The sequence below is a fragment of the Macaca fascicularis genome, chromosome 12 (genome assembly GCF_037993035.2).
Source record: "Macaca fascicularis isolate 582-1 chromosome 12, T2T-MFA8v1.1".
NCBI classification, from domain to species: Eukaryota; Metazoa; Chordata; class Mammalia; order Primates; family Cercopithecidae; genus Macaca; species Macaca fascicularis.
In genome coordinates this window covers 102782703-102802920 of record NC_088386.1, presented here as the reverse complement: position 1 = coordinate 102802920, position 20218 = coordinate 102782703, and the positions used below count along the sequence as shown (strand labels likewise).

General features: G+C 39.3%; 1 long non-coding RNA gene across 8 annotated transcripts in view; it reads left to right on the top strand.

The window, feature by feature from the left end:
* The window catches only part of LOC102138880 (uncharacterized), a 205519-nt gene extending 186143 nt beyond the window's left edge, over nt 1–19376 (top strand). For 5 of the 8 annotated variants that reach the window (XR_012421411.1, XR_010580051.2, XR_001484073.4 and 2 more), the window contains one exon: nt 17745–19376. This is a non-coding gene — a long non-coding RNA (uncharacterized lncRNA). Of the gene's footprint in view, nt 1–15514; nt 15561–17744 lie in introns of all 8 variants that reach the window. The other 3 variants (XR_012421415.1, XR_010580052.2, XR_012421416.1) reach the window with 1 other exon arrangement.
* The last annotated feature ends 842 nt before the right edge of the window (nt 19377–20218 follow it).

The window sequence follows — 20218 nt, the reverse complement described above, 5'->3', positions numbered from 1 at the left end:
GAGACCCAGAAAACATTCTGCTCCTGGGACAGGTGAGGCGTTTGATCTCCTCATCTAAGCCACATACAGAGGAGGGGTTTGTACAACACACTTGACCTTTCCAGGTGGGACCTGGGGGAAGGGAGATGTACTTAAAACCCTGAAACTTCATGAAGCATGCCACTCATGCACAACAGTATTTGGGAATCATGTGTGAAGAAGGATTTTGTACATATTCTGTAATAAAGATATTGAGAGTACTGAATCTGTCTTCCTGAGGCAACCCCAGGCCATACCTCTGAGACCGTGGCATGAGACTTTGTAGCTTCATTCCTTCATTCCATAAACCTTTATTTTGGGCCCCACACTATATATGCCCTGGCACAAAGCTAGTTTCCGGAGAAAGATAAAGGCACAGTCCCTGTCTTCTGGAGGCTGAGATCCTAGCTCTGGATGCACAAGTAAACAGAAGCATCCGGTGGAACGCATCACAATGTAATGAAAGAAGTCAGTTCCAAGTGTGATCAAGGAGGGGAATCACTCAAACTAGTCAGGACTGAAGTTGGACAGAGACTTCCAGACCAGACATGCTATAACAGTACAAGGCATGAGAGAACACACCTGGTTAGTATGTTATAGGTGGTTCCATACAGATGGAGCAGGACCTCTGCATTTTGGAAAACAAAGAAGAAAAATTGGCTGGTGGAGAAGGCTGAAGAGATGGGCCTCCAATTTCCTTCTAAGGATCTGAGATTATTCCCTAAATGTCATGAATTACTAATAAATGAGTTTTTTAAAAAATTTTTTGTATGTTTTTGTAGCGATAGGGTCCTTTTTGTTGCTTAGGCTGGTCTCAAACTCCTAGTTTCATGTGATCCTCCCGCCTTGGTCTCCTGAAGTGTTGGCATTACAGGCATGAGCCACTGTACCCAGCCTAATAAGTGGTTTTAAACAGGCAAGTGATGCATCTCTTTTGCACCTCTGAGAAAATGTTACCATATTTTATATTTAATTTTTAGAATTTTACATACCAAAAAATGTATAAATCATAAGCTCAATGAATTAAAAATTATATTTTAGGGGAGATTTTCCTGTTCTATAGTAATTTACAGTCAGATGGCTGTTTTCTCATATTTTGGTACAACAGGTGTTCATTTCTTTCTGTGAAGGCAAATTTATACTAAAGTTTCAAATAAAAATGAAGACATTATTCTGGCCTAAACAATGATAGAACAGTGTTAAATTATAACAAGTTGTACATCTGAGGGCTGTAAAGGAATTCCAGTAAGCAAGGAGGAATTTCCATTCCTAAATGGGGTGTGGGTATCAGTGTTCATTTTAGCAAGGGGCTCGGGGCACTGTGTGTAATGAGTGTGGGTAGGACGGTATTACAGGAAATGTATAGAAGGCAGAGAAGCCCAGAAAAGGCAGGCCTGAAACAGATTACCTTGAGGACTCTGCACTCCTCTGGAAACCTGGCCCTCTTTGCTTCCATTCATTCTACTTCCCAGCAGCAGAAGTTAATGGACTCTACCAGGTTGGGGACCCCAGTGCTGCTTTGCCTTGGCCTCTGCCTCTTCTGCCATCACCAAGCAACCCATTTTGCTCTGGGTATTTTTCCACTGGCTTTTAGGTTTGCCAGTAAGTTCTGCTCACTTCTGACTCTAATTCATAACCTCGCTCTTGTGGCTCCTGCAGCCTCATGATATTTCCCTGCGCATAAGCGAGTCCTGCTACCATCTGCTACTGCTGCTGCTGCTGCAAAAGACAGTGTCTGATGGGAGTGGTTTGTTCACTATCATTAACCTTGCTAGGCAGAGCCCTGTGCCGGGCCACCTTGCTAACTGCAGGCTGCATTCTGGCCACCCTGGTGTCTCTCCTGGTCCAACAGCTGGGCCAGAGCAACAGGATAGGTGAGGCAGAGTACAGAGTTCCCCTACACAGAAAGAGGCATGGGCTGCTCCTTAGACAGGGACTGTGAGCTTGAAGCTTTTCCTCCAAGTTGGGAATTGAGGCAGACGCTATATTCATTTGTTTGCTACAATGGCAACCACCTACTTTAAAGGAGTTCTATAGAAGCTCTAGAGCCTAAAAAATACAGTAGGCTCTGTGGGAAGTCAGTGTAGACAAGAGGTTTGCTTCAGAGGAAGGAGTAGATTGAATCTCATTACTGAACTTTTGCCCCTTTACAAGGCTCTGTCCACACAGCATCCTGAGTGATCCTTTAAAACAATGTGAACTTGATGATGTTTCTCCCCTGTGCAAAGTTTTCTCCGAACACAAACTACCCTCCCACAGGGCCAATAAGCACTGTCTGATCAGACCCCTGCCTCCTGTTCAAGGTCAGCCTGGAATTCTTTCCCATTCTCCCTCCAAGCTTTAGCCATACTCACCTTCCTTCTGTTACTCAAACACTCCTATAGCTCTTTCCTCAGCTCAGCTTATTGGCACTTGCTGTTCCTACTGCCTAGAACTCTCATCCTCCAGCTCCCATGCGATTGGACTTCTTCTCATCCTTTAGGTCTCATCCTTGAATGTCACTTTCCCAAGGAGATCTGCCCTGGCCTACCAAATCAGAAACTCTGGAGATAGGCCCAGCACACACTGAACTTGGAGAACCACCAGCCAAGAGAGCATATGGAAAGAATGACAGTATCAGCCAAGGAGATTCTGAGTTCTAAGGGACTTATGCACCACTGCAGATTTATTCAGATAAATAAATATCCTGTGTGTATATTTACGCGTTGTTTAAGGGATAAGAGCTATAAAGAAAATAGAATAAAGCAAGGACTAGTGATGAGAGTGTGCCATGAGCCTGAAGGTTCACAAAATTTCATTCACTTATTCATTCAACAGGGCAGTGGCAACAGCCAGGTGCAACTGGGATGGGGTAGTCAGGGAAGGCAGCCTTCGTTCCTGAATCTGCCTTGAGTTGGCATGTGAATCAGAGGTGCCAGAGGATCTGGGCGAAGGGAGGTCCAGGCAATGTCCTTGAAGCAGAAAGGAGTTTGGTGTGTTTGAAAAACAAAAAGGAGAGCGGCGTGCTTAGAGCACAGGAGCCAGGCACGGGTGAGGAGAGAAAGATGAGTGTGCAGAGCTAGGCACAGTCTAGAGGACAGGCCTGGCCATGGTGAACGGTTTGGACTTCAATCCCTTGCCATGGGCAGTCCCCAGAGTATTTTAAGCAGCCAGGTGACATGAAGGGATTCTCTGTTTTGAAAGTTCACTTTGAGTGCTGCGTGGAGAATGGATCATGAGGGAAGGAGTGTAATTGAGAATCATGTAACATACTTCGGAGACTCGCAGCATGCCCCGCACTGCATCAAACCCTTTACAAGCATTAACTCACCAAATTCTATAACACCCCATGATGTAGATACTACCACTCACCTTGCTTTATGAGTGAGACAACTGAGGCACAGAAAGGTCGGTAACATTTCTTAGGTCACACAGCTGGTAAGTAGGAGCCAGGACTTAAATCCAGGCAGCATGAATTCAGAGACTGAGTTCATAACCACCACGCTAAAATAGGCATACTGTTCCTGCCTCCCCATGATAAAGGACAGCTTTGAGCTTAAAATAGTGTGCTCTAGTAAAGTGCTTTGAATATTAAGCAGGGTACTGTGTGAATTTAACAATGCCATTATATAGTATAAATATAACTCATTAAATAACGTATAATGAATTGCCTCCTAATCTTCTGTATATTGTGGTTAAAAGCAACACTAACATTTGCAGCAAGGAAAACAATTAGCACATTCATTCAGTAGAGTCCTGCTTACACTTCACTCATTAACTTTAATCATCTATGAAATGTGTGAACTAAGCTAACCTGTCACCACCAGAGTCATTAGTGCCTGTCAGCAAATGATAATGCTTTAATTTTTTTTTCTTCTGAGATGGAGTCTCGCCTTATCACCCAGGCTGGAGTGCAGTGGCACGATCTTGGCTCACTGCAACCTCCGCCTCCCAGGTTCAAGTGATTCTCCTGCCTCAGCCTCCTGAGTAGCTGGGATTGCAGGCATGCACTACTACACCCAGCTAATTTTTGTATTTTTAGTAGAGACGGGGTTTCACCATATTGGCCAGGCTGGTCTAGAACTCCTGACCTCGTGATCCACCTGCCTCGGCCTCCCAAAGTGCTGGGATTACAGGCTTGAGCCACTACACCCAGCTGATGCTTTAATTTTTAGGGTATGTTTTAATTTTATAGACTAACAACAACTTAGTCACTGTTTTCCCCTAATGGTACATATGATCAAGATATTGAATATTATTTAACTAAAGATGTATTACTCTTCACAATAGTATCATAAACTAGATCCTAATTAATAGTTGCATTTATTTTCCTTCACTTTCCCAAATTTTATAACTCCCTTTTGCCCTTTAATCAGCAATACACATTCTGAAATGGAACATATGGCTATTTCTCATTTGGTATAGTTCCTCTGTATGTCAACACAGAGAACTCCACGTTTCACACTGGATAACAAGGAACATTTAGAAGAGTGGTTCTTAATCTTTTGGGGTATCACAGACACTTCTGAGAACCAGAGCCCACTGTGATTTTTGGGCTCTAGAGCTCCTATAGAACTCCTTTAAAGTAGGTGGTTACCATTGCAGCAAACAAATGAAATGTTTGTTTGCGCACCAAAAAAATGTATGTATGTATATACAATTTAAAGAGGTTCACAAAACTCCGAAATGCGTCCTCTGGTCACTACAAATCCCAGGTTAAGAAATTGCATTTTAATTTAATTTGGCTATTTAGAAGCAACTAATGTTTACTTCTCTAGTTAGTGATAAAACCTCTGCTTTGGGTATATACCCAGTAATGGGATGGCTGGGTCATATGGTATTTCTAGTTCTAGATCCTTGAGGAATCGCCATACTGTTTTCCATAATGGTTGAACTAGTTTACAATCCCACCAACAGTGTAAAAGTGTTCCTATTTCTCCACATCCTCTCCAGCACCTGTTGTTTCCTGACTTTTTAATGATTGCCATTCTAACTGGTGTGAGATGGTATTTCATTGTGGTTTTGATTTGCATTTCTCTGATGGCCAGTGATGATGAGCATTTTTTCATGTGTCTGTTGGCTGTATGAATGTCTTCTTTTGAGAAGTGTCTGTTCATATCCTTTGCCCACTTTTCGATGGGGTTGTTTGCTTTTTTCTTGTAAATTTGTTTGAGTTCTTTGTAGGTTCTGGATATTAGCCCTTTGTCAGATGAGTAGATTACCAAAAGGATTATAAATCATGCTGCTATAAAGATACATGCACACGTATGCTTATTGCGGCACTATTCACAATAGCAAAGACTTGGAATCAACCCAAATGTCCATCAGTGACAGACTGGATTAAGAAAATGTGGCACATATACACCATGGAATACTATGCAGCCATAAAAAAGGATGAGTTTGTGTCCTTTGTAGGGACATGGATGCAGCTGGAAACCATCATTCTCAGCAAACTATCGCAAGAACAGAAAACCAAACACCGCACGTTCTCACTCATAGGTGGGAACTGAACAATGAGATCACTTGGACTCGGGAAGGGGAACATCACACACCGGGGCCTATCACGGGGAAGGGGGAGGGGGGAGGGATTGCACTGGGAGTTATACCTGATATAAATGGCGAGTTGATGGGTGCTGATGAGTTGATGGGTGCAGCACACCAACATGGCACAAGTATACATATGTAACAAACCTGCACGTTATCCACATGTACCCTAGAACTTAAAGTATAATAATAATAATAATAATAATAATAATAAAAGAAAAAAAAACAAAAACAAAACAAAACAAAAAACCTCTGCTTTAAAGAGCAATGTTGGGTAATACAGAAGGAAGAGTAGAAGTAGAAAACTCACCAATGGGAAAAGTTTAATATGGACTTGATATTGGATGGTTTTTGGAATATCATTAACACTTTCTTAGGTATATAATAGCATTGTGTTATGTAGAAGAATGTCATTTTTAGGAGATGCATGTTAAAGTATTTAAAGATGAAGGGCCATAATATTGCAACTTATGTTGAAAAGGTTCAACAAAATAGATGATTGATAAATAATAGAATAGGAGACAGATGAAGTACATAGGGGAAAATACTAATACCTTAAATGGTTTCTACCGGTGGTAGGTATATGGTTTCTATTTTACTGTTCTTGCAATTTTCTTAATGTTTGAAAATTGTTATAATAAATATTTGGAGGGGAAACATCCTTGTTTTTGATCATTTGAGGTATTGGGCAAGAAAGCATTAATGTAATTTTGAAGTCTAGTGGGGAAAAGTAGGGTTCACATGGATATTCTAAAATAGAAGATGATGTTAGAAAATTTCAATGGAAAATAAGCTTCAGTGTTGCTCTAGAAATAAGATTAGGGAAGAGGTCAATAAAAAGGGAATGCTTCAAGTGAGAATCATGAATTATCCCAACACATCTTAATTCAAATAAACTGAAAATTCTTTACAGATTTAGTTGATTTAATCTTTTCTATGTGTAGCTATAGCTATTAACCATTATCACTAGATTATACATTTCTTGAAGAATCTTGTTAAAAATACAGATCTGGTTAATAGTATTTGAGGATACTACCAGTCAAGGCAGATGGATTGATGTAGAACGAGGCCCTCTCACTGCAAACACAGAATCACTGCATGAAAATAATTTTAATGCATTGCCAGGATATATAAGAAAAATTGAATAAATTTAAATATATAAGAAAAATTGAATAAATTTTGGTGGGGTGGGGTTACTAAATATTGTAAAGATATCAATTCTCTCTAAATCTATAGATTCGATGCAATTCCAGTTAAGATCTTAACCAGATTTTTTATAAATCTTGATAAGCTAATTCTAACATTTGTGCTGAAGACCAAGATTGCCAAAAATAGAAACAAAAACTTCTACATAATGAGAAGAAAAAGATTGGGTGACTCATCCTAGCAGATACTAAGCCCCATTTACAAAAATAGCACAATAGCATGATATTGGTGTGGGATAAATAAATAAACCCATAAAACAAAATAGAGTCCAGAAACTGGCCCACACACATATATGTAAAATTAATATGTGATAGAAGGGAGTTTGCATATTGGAAGAGAAAAATGGACTTTTGAAGAAATAGTGCTTGGACAATTGGGTAGGTATATTGAAAATACAGAACCAGATACCTTAAAATATAACCAAAAATATATTTCCATTCGGGTTAAAGTTTCAAATAGAACTTTCCTTTATACTCTTAGGTTAGAAAGTAATTTTCTTCAATATGACTTTTAACAAACCAAAAAAAGAAAATACTGACATTATTTAACAGGTAACAACAATCCACCAATTGGTAGATGATATTTGCAATTCATATAATAGACAGAGGATTAGTATGCAGAATATTTAGAACCTCCTAAAAGAAAACAAGACCAATACCTTAATGGGCAAAAGGCATAAATACAGCTATGCAGGAAGCTGAGGTGGGAGAATCACCTGAGTCCAGGTGTTCAAGACCAGCCTGAACAACATAACAAGATCCCATTTCTAAAACAAAAAAGTTTAAAAATTATTTGGAGGTGGTGGCATGGGCCTGTAATCCTAGCTACTCAGGAGTCTGAGGGAGGAGAATTGCTTGAGGCAGGGAGTTGGAGGCTGCAGTGAGCTATGATCACACCACTGCACTCCAGCCTGTGTGACAGAGGGAGACCCCATCTCTAAAAAAGTTAAAATAATAAATAAATAAGGCATAAGCAAGCATTTCACCGAAAAATAAACACAAATAACTGATAAAAATATGAAATGTTCCCCCCTTACTATAAATTTAGGAAATGAACATTAAAATCACAAAAAGATACCATTTAGACTCACCAGATTAACAGAAATTATAAAGACACAGAGTCCCATGGATGTGGAGCATCAGGAACAGTTACACACAGCTGACAAAAATGAGTATTAGCTCATCTGCATTTTCCAATAAAGTAAAAAATGCATATACTCTGTAGCCCAGCAGTTTAATTCCAAGCATATACCATGAAGAAAAGCTTTTCCATGTGCACCAAAAGGTGCATGCAACAATGTACATAATAATGTTGTTCATAATAGAAAACTGGAAACAACCTAAATAATCAACATGACACTAAGTAAAGTAGTTAAATTCACCCAATGGAATGCTATACAACAGTGAAAAATGAATGAATCAATTGAACTACAACTTCACACTTCAACATACATGGATCCTGTAAACATGGTATGAAGAAGCAAAATGCAGCAGGATTTATTTTATAAAGTATACAGACATGCAAAACTCAACCATATGTTTTTTAGGGATGCATGCGTATGGAGTCAAATTATAAAGAAATGCAAAGAAATGATAAACTCAAAATTCAGTATAGTGGCGACTTCTATGGTTAAATGAATTTTTTTTTTTTTTTTTTTTTTTTGAGACGGAGTCTGGCTCTGTTGCCCAGGCTGTAGTGCAGTGGCCGGATCTCAGCTCACTGCAAGCCCCGCCTCCCGGGTTCACGCCATTCTCCTGCCTCAGCCTCCCAAGTAGCTGGGAGTACAGGCGCCCGCCACCTCGCCCGGCTAATTTTTTTAGTATTTTAGTAGAGACGGGGTTTCACTGTGTTAGCCAGGATGGTCTCGATCTCCTGAACTCGTGATTCACCCGTCTCGGCCTCCCAAAGTGCTGGGATTACAGGCTTGAGCCACCGCGCCCGGCCATAAATGAATTTTTAATTTAATTTTTTAAGCCAGATTGTGAGATGTGGTATTTATTTTATTGTTATTCTAAATCACTTCATATCAGAGTTCTCAAACTCAAATAAATATTTGCTGTGGGTGGTAACTGAGGCCAGGAGTCCGAGGCTACAGTGAGCTTAGATCACACCACTGCACTCCAGCCTGTACAACAGAAGGAGGCCCCATCTCTTAAAAAAACCATTAAAATAAAAAATAAATAAATAAGGCAAAAGCAAGCAGTTATGCAGTTGTATGATGGTCAGCGGTACCCTGGCCTCTACTGACTGAATGACAGCAGCACCATCCTCCCAGTTGTGACATCCAAAACTGTCCACAGGCATTGCCAAACGTCCCCTAGGAGACAAAAATCACCCCCAATTGAGAACCACTGCCCTACACACAAATCTTTCATATATATTCGTTTGCTATGTATGAAATTACATTTTTAATTATTTAAAAAAATTTAAAGCTTTCATGATCTAACTCATATAACTAGCTTATTGACTAAATTAGACTTGAGAGGACAGGCAGAAATATTCTATTCTTTCTCCATTGTTTCTTCAACTCACTATGTGAACTTGATCATCTTTTCCTGTCTCTAAATGATACCTCAGACAGGTCCTATGACTTTTTCAATCTACAAAAAAGTGGTACTTTAAGATGGCTAAACCTAATAAACGGAGGAGATTTATCATGCTTTTGAATAAAAGACTCAATATAATGAAGATGTCATTTTTTCTCGACTTAAAGCACAGATTTAATAAAACTCTAATCAGTCTCAGCAGCAATTTTGTTAACCTTGATAATTATTCAAAAATCCATTTGGAAAGATAAAAAGACAAAAAAAGACAAGAAAGAGGAGGATAGAGACTTGCCCTATTAGAAAGCAAGACTTTATACAAAGCCAAAATAATTAAGATAATGCAGTAATGGTATTTGGATAGACAAATGAACCAGTGGAAGAAAATAGAGAGCCCACAGTCAGAACCATGGGGTATTCATCGAGGTAAGCTACAGTAACACATTAGTCCTGACATCTGAGGTTTAGCATTTCGAAGTTAACTTCTTACTCACACAGGACCTGCTGTTAATACAGATGAACACAAGGTGATGTAACAATCCAGGTAGCTCTATCTTGTGTGGGCTCTCTCATCCCAACATACATTCTTCATGCTTTCCAACACATGAGAAGAGGGAAACTGAAAGATAGAACAAGGATGTTTCACAGTCTCATCCCAGAGTTACACACATCATTTCTGCTCACAGGCCATTGGCCATTTCTAGGTACATGGTCCTGGTGAAGAGCTGAGAAGTAGTCTTTGGGATATCCAGGAAGACAGAATAGCCAGATATTGGTGAGCACTAGTCATGTACCCCTTATACGAGAGCTTGATATGGGAAAGAGATGACATTACAGATTATTAAGAAAATACTGGATATTCAAAAACTGGTAATGGTTAATTATTTTTCATATAGAAAAAAAAAAGCATTAAATTAAATTAGAAACTCCCACTACGGTCGAACATTCCAAAGGAATTAAATATTTAAATAAGAAATACAAAATTGTAGTATTTTTAGTAGAAATTAGAGGTTATAATCCCTACTAAATCTTAGAAGAAAAGATTTCTTTAACAAGACAAAAACACCAATTACAAAGGAAAGGTTTGATTAATTTGACTATAAACAGGAGAGCACAATGTTTAAAAATAAAACACACACTTGAAGAAGATATTTGCATTATATAACAACAATAACAGCAGATTGTATTTGAAAACTTAAATAGCTCCCTCAAGTGAATAAGAAAATGAAAATTTAAAAATACAAAAAAGTTGATATATGAATAGGTAATTTCTCTTCCAGGTACAAAGATGTTTTTTTGAAACTTTGTTGTAGTAGAGAAAAATTAGAAACAATTAAAATGTTCCAGAACAGAGAAATCGATAGGTGGATATATTGTGGTATATCTCCAACAAAGGAATTCCAAACCAGAGTTAAATAAGCCTTATTTAACCAGTCAAAAAGCACATGATCAAGATGCACTTGTACTGATGTGGATAGGAATTGGAAAACATAACATTTAATTAAAAAGCAGGTTGTATAATATGTATAGGAATGATGCTATTTATGTATATTTTTATTCCATATGCTGTTTATGCATACACATGTTTGAAGTCAAATAGAAAATCATGGAAAGGAAGGATATACATCAACTTTGAGATAAGAGTTGCTCTTGAGGAGAGAGAAAAATGAGCTCAGGAAAGTCCTTCCTGGATTCCCTATTCAATAAATGGTGCTGGGATAACTGGCTAGCTATATGCAGAAGATTGAAACTGGATCCCTTCCTTACACCATATACAAAAACTAGCTCAAGGTGGATTAAGACTTAAATGTAAAATGCAAAGCTATAAAAACCCTGGAAGACAACCTAGGCAATACCATTCAGGACACAGGCATGGGCAAAGATTTCATGATGAAGATGTCAAAAGTTATCTCAACAAAAGCAAAAATTGACAAATGGGATCTTAAACTTAAGAGCTTCTGCACAGCAAAAGACACTATCAATGGAGTAAACAGACAACCTACAAAATGGGAGAAAATATTCACAAATTATGCATCAGACAATGGTCTAATATCCGGCATCTATAAGGAACTGAAACAAAATTTACAAGAAAAAAAAAGAAAGCCCTATTAAAAAGTGGTCAAAGGACACGAACAGACACTTTTCAAAAGAAGACATACATGTGGACAACAAGCATATGAAGAAAAGGCTCAACATCACTGACCATTAGAGAGATGCAAATCAAAACCAAGATGAGATACCATCTTACACCATTCATAATGGCTATTATTACAAAGTCAAAAAATAACAGAATAACAGTTGCTGGCAAGGTTGCAGAGAAAAGGGAATGTTTATGCACTGTTGGTGGGAGGGTAAATCACTTTCCATAGCCATTGTGAAAAGCAGTGTGGTAATTTCTCAAAGAGCTAAAAATGGAACTACCATTATATACGCAAAGGAATAGAAATCATTCTATTGTAGATACATGCACGCATATGTTCATTGCAGCACTACTCACAATAGCAAACACATGGAATCAACCTAAATGCCCACCAGTAGTACACTGGATAAACAAAATATGGTACATATACACCATGGAACACTATGCAGCCATAAAAATGAATTAGAGCATGTCCTTTGCGGGAACATGGATCGAACAGGAGGGCATCATCCTAAGTGAACTAGCACAGAAATAGAAAATCAAATACCACATCTTCTCACTTACGACTGGGAGCTAAATGATGAGAACACAGGGACACAAAGAAGGAAACAACAGACACTGAAGATTACTTGAGGGTGGAGGGTAGATGGAGGGAGAGAATTAGAAAAAAATAACTCTTGGGTACTAGGCTTGGTACCTGAGTAATGAAATAATCTGTACAACAAACCCCCATGATATGTGTTTACCTAAATAACACACGTGCATATGTACCCCTGAACCTAAAATAAAAATTAAAAAAAAAAAAAAGAAAAGTCCTTCCTAACTTTACCTAAAGTGTTTTGTTCTTCCCACTGTCCCCAATCCCCACCCCAAGATCTGAAGCAAACATGACAAAATATTAGCATTTATTAAATCTTCGTGATTAGTAGCTATGTTTGTTTTATATCATTCTTTATACTTTTCTAATGTGAAATAAAAGGAAGCAGAAAGTACTAGAAGATGTGATTTATTAAAATATATAAGCTTCTGTTTGATCAAATCAGAGATCCTAAATTAGGACTGATGTGCAGCCACTATATTTATCAGTAACATGATCTATGGGAGACAGATCTCCCAAACCAAACTGGGAGTTAAGAAGCTGACTTTACTCCTCTTAGAGCAGGTCTTAGTTTTCTCATTGGCTTCCTTTTAAGGATACAGCAAACACTGCATTGTTCGTAAGAACAGATTCTGCCTGGGCACTGGAAACCTTCAGAGGTGCATTTATGTTTGCAGGTCACTGGAATACAATTCCGTCCAGAGGAGCAATAATTTAAATAAAGTACCCCGATGACCTATGCAGAGTAAGCAATCCCACAAATAGCCCTATTTTATGGTTACTCATATGCATGGGTCATGTTGCTGGTAATATGATGTTTTAAATTCTGAGAGAAAAAATAATTATAAAGTACTATTTGACATACTTTTTTTCTATTTTTGGAGATCAATGGCATTTTAATAGCTGCCATCATTCTAGCCACACTATAAAGTCATCCATATATCATTTCTGTTTATGAGGCTCCCTGGACATCTGTTTCTTGCATTAGGTAATTAGTTTAGACCAAGTTATGGTGAATGACATATACTCAGTTGACCATCTGCCTCCATCATACAGCTCACTTTCAAGAGCCATGCTCTTGTTCTGTCATGCCATCAGTATTCACTGCATAGATATATGGCCCAAAGTTCCACTTCCACTCACTGATCATTTGTATCTTAACTCTTTCCAATAAGATTTACAGGGCAGACCCACAACTGCCACAAGAGAGATTTCGTTTCAGAGAGATTTAGTAGATGTGATCAAATCCCTTTAAAGACAGACTAGCCAAATGGTTACAAATGGATGTTTTTATACGTAATGTGGTTTTCCTAAATCAACAAATCTTATTTTCCATTATACATCACCATAACTATGACATCTAAGAGCGCCGCTCTGAAACAATTCTGAAGTGTCATGGCCAATATTTTGGCATCTCTTCTTGGGAAAAACAGTTCTTTTCAGGATAATGCAGTGACACCAGCTTTGAAATCATCTTGAATGTCTTGTTATTCTCAAAACTGCCTCACAAGTGCTAGGATAGCACATGGCTCCTTGTTCTATAAACCTTGTAAAAGTGGATTTCATATTATTCGCAAGGGGTTAGTTTATTGAGAAAGATCAAAAAGGAGGGGAGGAAGGAAAGACTGAGGGGGCAAGGCAGTCTTATTACTGTTTTCTAGAAGATTTGAGCTATAGAATGAAGTGTGTGTGTGTGTGTGTGTGTGTGTGTGTGTGTGAATCATAACATTCAAAAGTCACTTCATGGTGGCACTGTTCCAATTTTCAATTGCCAAATTGCTCTTCCTACCTTACTGAGAAGTGTACATGAATAATTCATCCCAATCTTCATTTGTCTATATTTTCTAAATTTCTTACAATGAGCTTGTATTAATTCTATAAGCAGAAGAAAGAAGCATTTTAAATGGAAAAAATGCTTTAAGGTTTGCCAAAATATTGTGATGTCATCATCTAAATGTTCTTTCTTCCTTATCTAGTTCTACTACTCACAAATATGAAATGTGGTGGTAACTGGGAATTACTTTATCTCTATCACTTTACTGTGAATTTGAGGTAAGTATGTAATACTGGCTACAAAATTATTATTTTTGTCCCTGTTGTTACTAGGAGACTACAACACTCAACTGGCAAATGTTAACAAGTAGCAAAGCAAATGTAAACACCATTTGCTTTACTGATATTTTAATAGGTTTACCTTGCTGTAAGGTCTCTTGACACCATAACATGATATATATGCAAATATCGTTTAAATAGTTGAATAAAAATACAATGTAAGTGGATCAATAATTAGATCCCTACAAATTTAATATACTAGGAGACTCAGCTAAAACAAAGAATGGAACAGAAAAATGTGATTTTATCTGCCAGATTAGACCAGCCTAAATAGATAAATATAGATGTTTCAAAGGTCAACGACCACAGAATTACACACATATGTAAGTGTGTCATACGTTTTTTTCTTCAAGGCCCTATTCCAATTGTACCTCTCCCCTGAGGTTTTTCCTGTTTTTTTTTTTTTTGGAATGGCCTCTCCATGGCTTTTCCCATATTTTCTCCGTTTTTATCATAACATTTACTCCTGTCTCTTACTGTATTGTTCCCTTCCTGAGGCACATAATTACACACATTTTAACATTTCTGAAATTGAGATGCATCCTATAATTTATAAGTGTATTTAATGTGGTGTTGTTCTCCTTCCTTCTTTCCCTTCTGCACCCTTAATCAGTTCTCATTCAATCAGCGGCGGGACTAACAATTGATCAAGCTGGGAATAGCCTTGCAATCCACCTACCTGGAGGACAGGTAAAATGTCTGCTGATGCTTGTATTCTCTAAGAAGATGGACCAGAGTGCTTTCAGAATAGAGACCTGGGGGAACTGCAATTAATAACCACAGGTTCTCTTAGATGGAGAAAAGAGAAGACTTAACGAAATGATCACCATCAGGAGACATTTTTGGATTTGTATAACTAAAATGATATCTAATGATTTCTCCTTCATCTTTCCACATTTATATTAGCATTCTAAGTCTTCATCTCAGACAGCTCTATAATATTTGTCCTTATAAAAGCAAACAGAACAGACTTTGTATGTTTTCTGTAAGTGACTCAAAGTTCAAAGTCCTAACTTGCTTTTCTTTCTGTAGTGGACATTGTGTTGGGCCATCCAAATATCTCCTCCCTTTCAGGACTAAGACACTCATTTTCCCAGCTCCTGGGAGTATTGGTAGCTAACAGCTCATAATAGAGTCCTGCTGCAGAGATTGTTCTCTGCTAAACCTAAGCTCATCAACTACCTGGGAGCAGCCCCCAGTGAATGACTGGTCAGGTATATAAAGGCTGGGGCCCCTGCCCCAATTGGGGATGATGATACAGAGTGGCCACAGCTACACAGCAAACAATGGAATGGGCTGAGGTCTTGGTTGTGAATGCCTCACAGACCAGTTTCTTCCTCTATCCACTTTTGCTTTCTTCTCTTTCCCACAAAGGTTGAGCCAAAGATTACCAGCTCCCAGGGAACCTGATCTGCAGCAGGTAGGGTATTAGAAGTGGTCAAAACAACGACTCACAAATAAGATGTTGGAGCTGGATCACCCATGAGCCAGGCAGCAATAATGACGGCTGCCACCGATGGCAGTTAGATGCCAGCGTGAGGGAAGACTTTCACTGATGGTGAGCCAGCACCATATACTAGTGAAATGAAATGTTCAGCAGGTCCAGTGTATGAGGCATTTGAGAAACACGGAGGAAATAGGCATCATATGGGTAATTCATCAATAATTAAAATTGAGTACAAAAGCCAAAGGCGGCTTTGCAGCATTATCAAGTGACTCTCATTTCCCGCCACTGCAAGACAGACAAAACTGAGGATCAAGCCCACGATTTATAAGAATAAGAGTTGTGGCCAGGCGCGGTGGCTCACGCCTGTAATCCCAGCACTTTGGGAGGATGAAGCGGGCAGATCACGAGGTCAGGAGATCGAGACCATCCTGGCTAACACGGTGAAATGCCATCTCTACTAAAATACAAAAAATTAGCTGGGCGTGGTGGCGGGCACCTGTAGTCCCAGCTACTCGGGAGGCTGAGGCAGGAGAATAGCGTGAACCTGGGAGGTGGAGCTTGCAGTGAGCCAAGATTGCGCCACTGCACTCCAGCCTGGGTGACAGAGCGAGACTCCGTAGCAAAAAAAAAAAAAAAAGAATAAGAGTTGCATCACTCCCAATACCTCAAGATTCCTGGCAGGTCTATATACCCAGGTCAAGGTCCTGATTATGAAGGAATGAGACCTTGAGATATGATATAGAAATGCTGGCATTGATGCATTTAATCTGAGTCCCCAGATTTTTCTGAATCTTCTGCAGAAGTGGCCCCCTCTTTCTTTCCAATGTCCTGCTTGATGGACTACAAGGCAGAAGGACTCTTCTCTTGCTAGACAAGACAGATTCCACCCAGGATCTGCCCTAATCACCTACCTTCTGACCACTAAAACAGTAATTAGGTTTAACTCATAACAAAATTTGGCCTAAGAAGTGCTGGACATGCTAAGCAAGGAAGGACTGACAGGCCGCAGGAGCTGTAGAACCTATACAACATACATCAACAGAGGCCAGGAGAACATGTATGGGGCTGAATTCTAAGGATTAAGGTGGAACATAAAAGTGGATAAAGGAGAATTTATAGATATGAGAGTAGAGTAAGACTCAATTAACCCTTGGCAAGAACCCAGTTAGACGGTGATAATATGCTACCAGGAGCATCCTTAATAGCTTAGAAAAAGCAATGGCCCACACTAAGTAGTACAGAAATACTGTGGCATAGGTGAAAGGAAAGATTTAAAGCATCAGAAGAGTGGCAATCATGGGTATAGCAGATAAAGCTGAAAAGGACACCAGATGACTTTGATCCACAAGAGGGCCCAGAAAGCGTTCTATTAACAAATCCATAAGGAATGTCCCAGGGCAAGGGGCAGCAGTATCACTGGGAAGCTCAGTGTTGAGCAACTTCTGTAGTTCATGGTTGACAATAGGAGATGCTATCATAGAATTGAGCTCCCTGGCAGCAATGTAGATCACTGGATCCCAACATAATACAGATGTGGGAGGGGAGAACTTAGACATCAGGGACAAGGTAGATGCAATTACTGACCAAAGAACAGCAAGGACAGAGTGGCTGCCAAGAAGGACCAACCCTTAGAAAGATGTGGAGATGCTTAAAAGAATAAGGCATCCCTATGGATGACAGAGAGTCATAGGGGTTATAGTTCATCCCACTAAACTTCTACTTATAAGTTCACCCCAGGAAAAGAGGGCCACCAGAATCTCAAATGGGCTGCTCCCCAAACATATATGAAGCAAGTCAATATGAATGGGTCAAGGGGTGGACTGTACTGTATGCTGCCTTGTGCTATCCAGATCCTACTTTCCAGCACTGAAGGTCTCATTTCCCCAGCTGCTCAGAGTATCAGCAATGGACAGCTCATGCTGAGTCCCTCTCTAGAGATTGCCCTCCACTGAAGAAGGCCACACCCTCCAAGATTGTGTTCCCCTCCAGTGACTGGTCAAGGAGGAAATACAAAGGCCCATCTCCCTTACCCTAATTCAGAAAAATATGCAGAGCTATTTCAAAGTTCTTCTTGGAATTGACCAAAGTCCTTTTCAATGATTGCTTCACAGTCTGACTTTTTCCTCTGCCATATTTTTTCTCCTTCACTCCCTACAGGTGTTGATCGCAAGAGTGCCCCCAATCAACTTTCTGCATGCAAATCTCTGTTTCATGGAGAACCTGACCAGCAACATGACACCTCTCACCACATCTTACATCAGCAGTTTCTAAATGTGTGCTGCAGACTTGCTATAGCAGATATGTTTTTCAGATTTCTCATGTTCACCCCATACCTACAAAACCATAATCTCCATGAATGGGTCCCAAGGATGTGTATTTTTTCAAAGCTCCCCCTCCGCTGATGAATCTGGTGTGTAGCTTGATGTAGAAACTACTGCTATACCAAAGGCTCAGCCTCAAATCAGCCTACAGCTTCTATCTTGCTCCATCTTCCTGTCTCAGCTAACGATAGAGTGGAGAAGCAATAAAAAGGTCAAAAGTAGGTAAACAAAATGTGAACCAGTATATAAAAGTTCTTCTGAGCAACCGGTATGTTTTTGGCTATTGGCAACTAATCCCATTCCTCCTTTACCCAAGAAGCTCAAAACAAACTCTGTGGCCAACCTTTGGCTTTCAAATAGAACTTTATCATTTCTTCTGCCAAACATTAACCTCACCCCTGGCTGCCTCTCATTTTTGCAATCCAATTTTCCTTTCACCCCAATTTCTTCATCTATTTCTTGTTTTTTTTAATATTTCCCATATTTCTGTAGGCAGCCTCAAACCCATGTTTTGTTACTGTGGGGGACAAGTGGGGAATCAATTAAATGAAGGAGAAAAAGGAAGGAAAAAGAAAGGGAAAGAGGAAAAAATGATCCTGTCAGTCCTAGGAGAAATGGAAGCAGGAGTGTGAATGTATAGGACTCAAATTATTCCAGGATCCAGATTATCATGAGCTGCTTGTATAACACCATTATTTTAAAATGAGAACTCACCACTGAGGATTTTTAAAAAAATCGGATAGTTAAATTTGTAAGATGCATACTAAGGTGAAAGGGAGAGAAGGAATAGGAGGATGAATTTGGCCATGGTTTGTTTGTGCCATTGCCCTAGGTGAAGTTTCTGGTTTCAGTGTTTGTCTTCAGGCATTACAGTGTTTGTCCTCCTGCCTGGCATTGGTCCTTTAGATTCAGAGTACTCACAACATCTGTACACAAGGTAGTCAATAGGGAACGGAAGGTGTCAGGGCAGGGATAGAGGATATGTTTAGAAATCATTCTCGCCTTGTCTATAGAGTGATCTTTATTATAATTTCAGATCTTTAAATTCCCTTCTGATTCTGTCCTTTCTCTACCCAGTAGCCCCTGTGTGTTTTATATTAAAATTCTGTGTCATGGGAGGGAAAGTGAAAAGCTTTCTCTGGAACCAATCTGGAACGGAAACCTAATAATGTTTTTTTCAGGGTGGATAAATGTCTTAAACGAAAGTGCCAAAAAGGCTGACGTTGCGTCCCTGATTACAAGCTTTTTCTCTCCTTCCGTAGTTGGTAATTATTAGGAAGAATGAAGCTATGGTTTCCAAATGTATACGAAATTTAGAAATACAGCTTGCACACGTTGGGCTTCATTTTTTCCTTTTTGGAAGGTAAATGATCATGATTAATAGCAATTCCACCTGTGGGAATCCTGGGCCATTTGGCACCCTAAGGAAAAATGAGAAAATAAAATCAAGCTAAAATGCATTTGTCTTCATTTGAAGCGTATGTGTTATTCGTCTCTATTTATTTAATGGTGTGTTCTTCCTATCAGTCTTTCCAACATTCTTATGCCTCCTAGAGGACATGCAATGACCCTGCTACATTCCAGGGTTTGCCCCTGGACTAAACTTGCCATGCAGCTTAGCTTCCCACCCTTAGGTGCCTTTTGGTACTTTAGGAACATCTGCTTTACAGGGAGAAGCAGGTTTGAGCCAGTTGGCCCATACCAAAATATGGGGTGAATCTCAAGGGTTCTTTCTTAAGCCCACAAAGGTCCTTGACTGCATGTAAGGGCTACCCTAGTCTGGGGCTGGGGGTCCATATGTGCTTATTAGAGCTGAGAAATCTAAAGCCAGAGGGCTCTTAGGACAGAGGATAAGCTCCTTTCTTGAGTGCAAATGACTTTTGAGAAAATTGCTCAGTATTTACCTGTCTTATCTGGAGCACAGAGATGGCCTCGCATGTGTATGGCACATTATTATTTATCATGAACTTTACAATATTATTCATGCCATCTAATGATAGAACCATAAAGGTGGCAGAACTGGTGTTATCATTTTCTTTACACAACCACCTCCCTTGCCTCAGCCCCAGATATTTATGTCTCTTGGTCTATGACATTTATGAATTTATGTTTAGAATACACAAAATAATTTATTTCATTCATCAGAAAGAATTCATTCCATTAGTAGAGCTGCTAAAATGTCATCATCACATCCCTTTGCATAGGATGATCATTTCTAGGCTCAGCCTCCTTAGCCTTAAAAATAAGGGGTTAGTTGTTTCCATATCTTGGCTATTGTGAATAATGCTGTAATAAACACAGTAGGGCAGA